The sequence below is a fragment of the Podarcis pityusensis genome (assembly GCF_964106645.2).
Source record: "Podarcis pityusensis genome assembly, chromosome: 5".
Classification (NCBI taxonomy): domain Eukaryota; kingdom Metazoa; phylum Chordata; class Lepidosauria; order Squamata; family Lacertidae; genus Podarcis; species Podarcis pityusensis.
Window position 1 is genome coordinate 4,459,542 of NC_138032.1, and position 7,310 is coordinate 4,466,851.

The following is a 7,310-nucleotide window of genomic DNA, read 5'->3' on the forward strand; positions in this document are numbered from 1 at the left end:
TTGCAGTGAGGGAACTGCCAGAAGGCCCTTGGCTCTGGACCTCAGTGTCTGGCAGAACGATGGGGGTTGTTAAATTATGGGTGAACATATCAGATGACACAGTGATTCTTCAAACAGCTCTTGTTTATTCACAGGCCAGAACAGAAGTGAGCTGAAGGGTTCAGCCAGCCTGCTCATATAGAGCTCAACTACAAGGCAACAGCAACAACTTTCTGTAACTAATCACTGAACATCACTTTCAATTCCTTATTTGCATATGTGGACCTGAGTGAAAACAATCTACAGTATCCCCCTGCTGGCCCAGGGTGAGAACTTCAGTACATAACAGGGGTGGAGACGCTCCTTCAGGTATATTGGACTGAGGCCATTTAGGGTTTTAAAGGTCAGCACCAACACTTTGAATTGTGCTTGGAAACGTACTGGGAGCCAATGCAAGTCTTTCAGGACCAGTGTTATGTGGTCTCGACGGCCGCTCCCAGTCACCAGTCTAGCTGCCGCATTCCGGATTAGTTGTAGTTTCCGGGTCACCTTCAAAGGTAGCCCCACGTAGAATGCATTGCAGTAGTCCAAGCGGGAGATAACCAGAGCATGCACCACTCTGGCAAGACAGTCCGAGGGCAGGTAGGGTCTCATCCTGCGTACCAGATGGAGCTGATAAACAGCTGCCCTGGACACAGAATTGAGCATGGACAGCCGTGAGTCCAAAATGACTCCCAGGCTGCACACCTGGTCCTTCAGGGGCACAGTTACCCCATTCAGGACCAGGGAGTCCCCCACACCTGCCCACCCCCTGTCCCCCAAAACAGTACTTCTGTCTTGTCAGGATTCAACCTTAATCCATTAGTCGCCATCCATCCTCCAACCGCCTCCAGGCACTCACACAGGACCTTCACCGCCTTCACTGGTTCTGATTTGAAAGAGAGGTAGGGGCCTCTCTCACATAGGCATAGAGACATAGAATCATCCAGTTGGAAGGGACACCCCAGGGCCATCTAGTCCAACCCCCTGCAATGCAGGAATGTCAACTAAAGCATCCCCGACAGATGGCCCTCCAACCTCTGCTTGAAACCTCCAAGGAAGGAGAATCCATCACCTTCTAAGGTAGCTTGTTCCAATGTCAAACAGCTCTTACCCCCAGAAAGTTCTCCTTATGTTTAGTCAGAATCTCCTTCCTTGTCCTCTGATTCCATTTGTTTTAGGTCCCACCCTCTGGAGCAGGAGGGAACAAGCCAGCTCCGACTTCCATGCAACAGCCCTTGAGATATTTGTCACCTGTCCATCTTCCCTTCTGCAGGCTAAATGCCCTCAACCGTTCCTCAGGCGGCTTGCCACCCTCCTCTGCACACATGGAAGACCAACGCAGACCTCGCCCGTGAAGGACCCAGACTTTTCTGGGACTCTTCGCACATTTCAGCAATTGCACATTTCAGCGAGGCCAGCAAAGAGAAACGAGGCTACTTGGGGGCAGGAATTCAAGGCAAATATTTGTCGTGCCACATAGAGGCAACGGGTAAATCTCCTTGAGTCTCCTTGGGTGGGATCTGGTTTGTGGGCTGAGAATTCTAGGATCAGAGAGCAGGGTTTTCCTTTTTCTTTTTAAAAGGGCCTCTCTCTCTTCGCGTTTCAGAGGCTGAGGTTTGCTCAGGTGCAGGAGGCACAAGACATGCGAGCCTCCAGCCCCGGGGACATTCTTCCAAGTGAAAAGCCCGGCTGGTAATTGTCCGGATCCTCATTTATCACATGTGCAGTTTACATTGCAAATTCCCTTTTTTCACCCTCTGCTCGGACAGCCAAAAGGCTCTCCCAGCCAGCTTTTACAGCCTGAAAAGGGAAGCAAATGATGAAGTCCTGTGGTTTCAGATACAGACGCGCAAGGGGATGCTCCTAGATGACCTGTTTACTGACCAATGCAGAGTTAAACTATGGAACTCATATCCGCAGGAAGAGGCAGTGATGGCCGGCAACTGGGATGGCTTTAAAAGAAGGACAAATTACCAGAGGAGGATAAAACTACAAATGGCGATTAGCCAGGATGATTCTGCTCTGCCTCCACAGTCGGAGGCAGCAATATTAATTATTATTATTATTATTATTATTATTATTATTTACTTGTACCCCGCCCATCTGGCTGGGTTTCCCCAGCCACTATGGGCGGCTTCCAACAAACATTAAAAATACATTAAAATGTCACACATTAAAAACTTCCCCGAACAGGGCTGCCTTCAGATATCTTCTAAATGTCAGGTAGTTGTTGTTCTCTTTGACTTCTGGTGGGAGGGTGTTCCACAGGGCGGGTGCCACTACCAAGAAGGCCCTTTGCCTGCTTCCCTGTAACTTGGCTTCTCGCAGGGAGGGAACTGCCAGAAGGCCCTCGGCGCTGGACCTCAGTGGGTGAACAATGTGGGTGGAGACGCTCCTTCAGGTATACAGGACCGAGGCCATTTAGGGCTTTAAAGGTCAGCACCAACACTTTGAATTGTGCTCGGAAACGTACTGGGAGCCAGTGTAGGTCTTTCAAGACCGGTGTTATGTGTTCTCGGCGCCCCCTCCCAGTCACCAGTCTAGCAGCCGCATTCTGGATTAATTGCAGTTTCTGGGTCACCTTCAAAGGTAGCCCCTCGTAGAGTGCATTGCAGTAGTCCAAGCGGGAGATAACCAGAGCATGCACCACGAGACAGTCCGCGGGCAGGGAGGGTCTCAGCCTGCGTACCAGATGGATCTGCTAGACAGCTGCCCTGGATACAGGGAATACCAGTTGCAGGAAACCGCAGGAGGAGGAAGGGCTCTTGCACTCGGCTCTTGCTTGCAGGTTTCTGACAGGCATCTGGCCCCTGTGAGAACAGGATGCTGATTTGGGAGGAAGGCGGTTATATACTCTGTTGCACCCTGAAATTCAAGCATTGTAAGCTTTGTATGAGAAATCGAGTTGGCAGAAACGGAACTCCACAGCGCCACCTGGTGTCACAGTGTTATAATGCACATGCAATGCCTATATAGTGCTTTTTCTTTGCCAATGTAGCTGAGTCCAGAAGGTGGTATAGAGATTTTAACAACAACAACAACACTGGGAAACAAAAATTTTGTTGCATTGACACCTGCTGTTCTAACCTAATTTCGACGTGCTGATTTCATCTCAAGTTGGTTTTGTTCTGTAAGCTCTAGGTTTTTTTTTTTGCAATTCCTGTTTTTCACTTTTCACCATAATTTTGTTTTTCACAATGCAAGAATTCAATATTTTATTAAACACAAAGCCATAGTAGTACAATATGAGTATAAATGTGACTTATATAGCATTGAACATGACATGTTTATCTATGTACAGTTGGAGGTATGCAAAAAAAATGTATTCCCTTGGGATACACAGTACACTGGGGAACATTCCCCCCCCATTTTCTGTTGCATGAGATTTTTCAACTGTTCTTATATGTTCTTTCAATGCTGATTTCAAATCTTACACATTTTTGTCTACTTGAAGAAACCATGGTCCGATATGAAAAATACAAATATTTAGGTTACAAAACTATAAAAATAAAGAAAAATTAAGTTTGCAAAACAGTAATTACCATGTGGTTAGGGTAGATCAACGGGTCAGTGTCCACTTATCCCCAGTGTAAATATGACATATAGGGAAAAGTCAGAAATTGAAAGATAACTATAGCACATACACGAAAATCGATTTCAGATTTGAAATCAGCATTGAAATAACATATAAGAGCAGTTGAAAAATCTCATGCAACAGAAAATGAAGGAAAAAAAATGGTTTCCCAGTGCAATATAATGTGGCTGCCCCCACTTCAAAGGCCCGGTGTTGGAGCAAATTAAAAGTTCTGTCAGTAACTATAAGGAACAACATCACATATTCTGCAGCAAAATGCCTCTCTAATTTGCTTATCCTAAGTTCAGAGTCCCCCGCCTGGGTTATAATGAGGCAATAAGGGATTTAATTGCAGATGCAACGTGAGGGTAATGAGTTACATGACAATTTAAGATGAAAACCAAAATAAAGGCCAAAAACAGACCATTGCTCAGAGATTCCAAATGCCAAGGGTTACACATCCACAAAGGGAGAAAAGTCAGAAGGAATGTTTCAACCATCTTTGATCTATAAAATATCCAGAACTAGATGAGTTTGAAACTTGCTGAGCTTGGACAAGAGAAAATGAAAACACAGCCCATTTTGCATGGGGGCAATTTGCCTCATCATGCAGCCAGGTAATTGCATACTGCATTATTATTTTTACTATTTCCCCTTTCGTTCTCTTATCCTCCAGGTTAGATATTTCAAAACATACTCATTTGCAATAAAAACTGTGTTTTTATTTAGCTAGGGGACTCTGGTTATGGGTGGAATTATTTCCTTTGGCCACAGAGCAATGATTTGCAGGCCCCTCTAAAGCTTTTCACATGTGCGGGTTTTTATTTTATTTTTATAGGCAGCGCTTGAAAGCCACTGGGAGATCTTGGCATCAGGCTGAGTTTTACCATAAGGCTGTGATCTTGGAAGAGCACGAATGGGGAACCTGGGTGGCGCAAAGGGAGCCACGGAGGCAGAGGAAGGAAATCTGGGAGCCTCTTGTCCTGGTGAAATCTGGAGCTTGCAGCTGGAGCAACAGAGAGAGTAAAATCCAGCTTGTAATCTGAGTTCCCAGGAAGGCGAAACAGTCGATGGATCTCTTCACCTCCTTGCATTCGATGGAGGGAAACAAATATGTACCTGTTTTACATTTTTTAAAATACTCCCATATTCTTTTAATACAGCGGCTTTTGAGCCGCATTTCAGAACTCCTTTATTCCGAGGCCTCATCCTCACTTCCGCTTGACTCATGCCTAGAAAATATGGGTCCAAGTGGGAAGCTTGCACCCCCCCCCATTCTCCACCCCCACCGTTCTGCCTGGACACTGAGGTCCAGCTCCGAGGGCCTTCTGGCGGTTCCCTCCCTGCGAGAAGTGAAGTTACAGGGAACCAGGCAGAGGCCTTCTCGGTGGTGGCACCCGCCCTGTGGAACGCCCTCCCATCAGATGTCAAGGAAATAAACCACCATCTGACTTTTAGAAGACACCTGAAGGCAGCCCTGTTCAGGGAAGCTTTTAATGTTTGATGTTTTGTTCTGTTTTTAGTGTTCTGTTGGGAGCTGCCCAGAGTGGGTGGGGAAACCCAACCAGATGGGTGGGGTAAAATAAAAATAATAAAAATAAAATAATAAAATAATAATAATAATAAATAATAATAAATAATAATAAATAATAATAATAATAATAATAATAATAATAATAATAATAATTTATTTCCCCAGCCACTCTGGGTGGCTTCCATCAGAACACTAAAATACAATAACCTATTAAACATTAAAAGCTTCCCTAAACAGGGCTGCCTTCAGATGTCTTCTAAAAGTCTGGTACAGTGGTACCTCGGGTTATATACGCTTCAGGTTACAGACTCCGCTAACCCAGAAATAGTACCTTGGGTTAAGAACGTTGCTTCAGGATGAGAACAGAAATTGTGCTCTGGCAGCGCGGTGGCAGCAGGAGACCCCATTAGCTAAAGTGGTGCTTCAGGTTAAGAACAGTTTCAGGTTAAGAATGGACCTCCATACTTAACGAATTACGTACTTAACCTGAGGTACTACTGTAGTTGTTTTTCTCTTTGACATCTGGTGGGGGGCGTTCCACAGGGCGGGCGCCACCACCGAGAAGGCCCTCTGCCTGGTTCCCTGTAACTTGACTTTTCGCAGCGAGGAAACCGCCAGAAGGCCCTCGGCGCTGGACCTCAGTGTCCGCAGAATGGGTATTATTAATAAAAAAAATAATTAGAGCTGAGGTGCTGGATCTGCTCAGTTGCCCATGTTGATGGACCTCAGCTTGGATGCTCCGAGTCCTGGACAGCTACGGGACTGTGCTTCCGGTTGGGCTCTGGACTGTGTTTTCCTGACTGTTGAACTTTGGACTTGACACACTTTATCGGCCTGCAGGAATTGCTGCCAGGTTCAGGGGCACCAATTGGGCACCAAGAGTTCTTCGACACGGAACCTGCAGGCCACACGCTGAATCATTATTCCGTATCATAAATCACAGTGTTCGCAATGTATTTAATATTACTTAATATATGCAATTAATACATTTAGTTACATATAGAGACAATTACGGTAAATGCACAAATAATAGATTTAATTATTAAACGATTTTAATGAACAAACCGAGCCATGTGCTTTTGTTTAAATGTGCACAACACAAAGGCTTTAAGCTGTTTTTTCCCCTTTGAATATTGCCTCCAAAAAAGGCCTTGTGGGCCACACGTTGGAGAACCTTGCTCTACATCATAAAAGAGCCAACTTGCCTGGGATTCCATTATCACAGTGGGCAACCCAATCCCTGTGGCAAGTTTGCTGTCTCGCCACTTGCGAATCCTAGCAACTGGGATTTTATTTATCTGTTTATTCAATTCCATTTGTTTGTTTTCATCATTTCCCACCCCACTTCATGTAATTTTTTTTTTAAAAAAAACCCCAATAACCTCTGAGCGATTTAGAGTCTGACTTTGAGCTCCAAATTGAACATTGCAAAATATCAGGCTGAATCATTATAAATAAAAGGTCAAAACACGAAACACGCATTTAAGGCAGCGTGATTAACAGGCCGCAAAATATTCTCTTAGAACACAGAAATGTTGCAGGAGTCCTTTTCCTTGTCGAACAGCTCTCTCTTACTGTCAGAAAGTCCTTCCAGATGTTTAGTCGGAATCTCCTGTCTTGCAATCTGAAGCTAGGGAGCTTGAAAACCACAGATTTAACCAGGAGAGGAAGGAGAAGTTAGTTCAAAGAGCCTCTTCCAAAAATTGCATCCCTTCCCCGGGGAAGGGAGTTATCTACCGTATTTTTCGCTCCATAGGGCACACCGGACTATAGGGCGCACCTAGTTTTTGGGGGGGGGGGGGAAATAAAGAAAAAAAATTATTTCCCCCACCAGCCCCAAAGAGCAAAGAAGCCAAGACAGCGAGCGGGATCCATCCCGCTGGCCGTCTTGGCTTCCTCTTTTGCCGTGTGCAACCTCTCCAGCCGGGAGATGCTGTGGTGGCTTCGGCAGAAGCCAGGACAACGAGCGGGATGGATCCCGCTCGCTGTCTTGACTTCGTTTTTAGCTGCGGGGCTGGGGAGGGGGAAGCCCGAGCTTCCCCCAACCCCAGCCCCCAGAACAGGTCCGAGAGCGGCAGCAAGGTTCCGCGCAGCCTTGCCGCCACTCCCAGAGCTTGTGGGGCTGGGGGCGCGCTCCCAAGGCTTGCGGATAGCTGCCTGAAGCCCGGGGAGCGCAGCGGG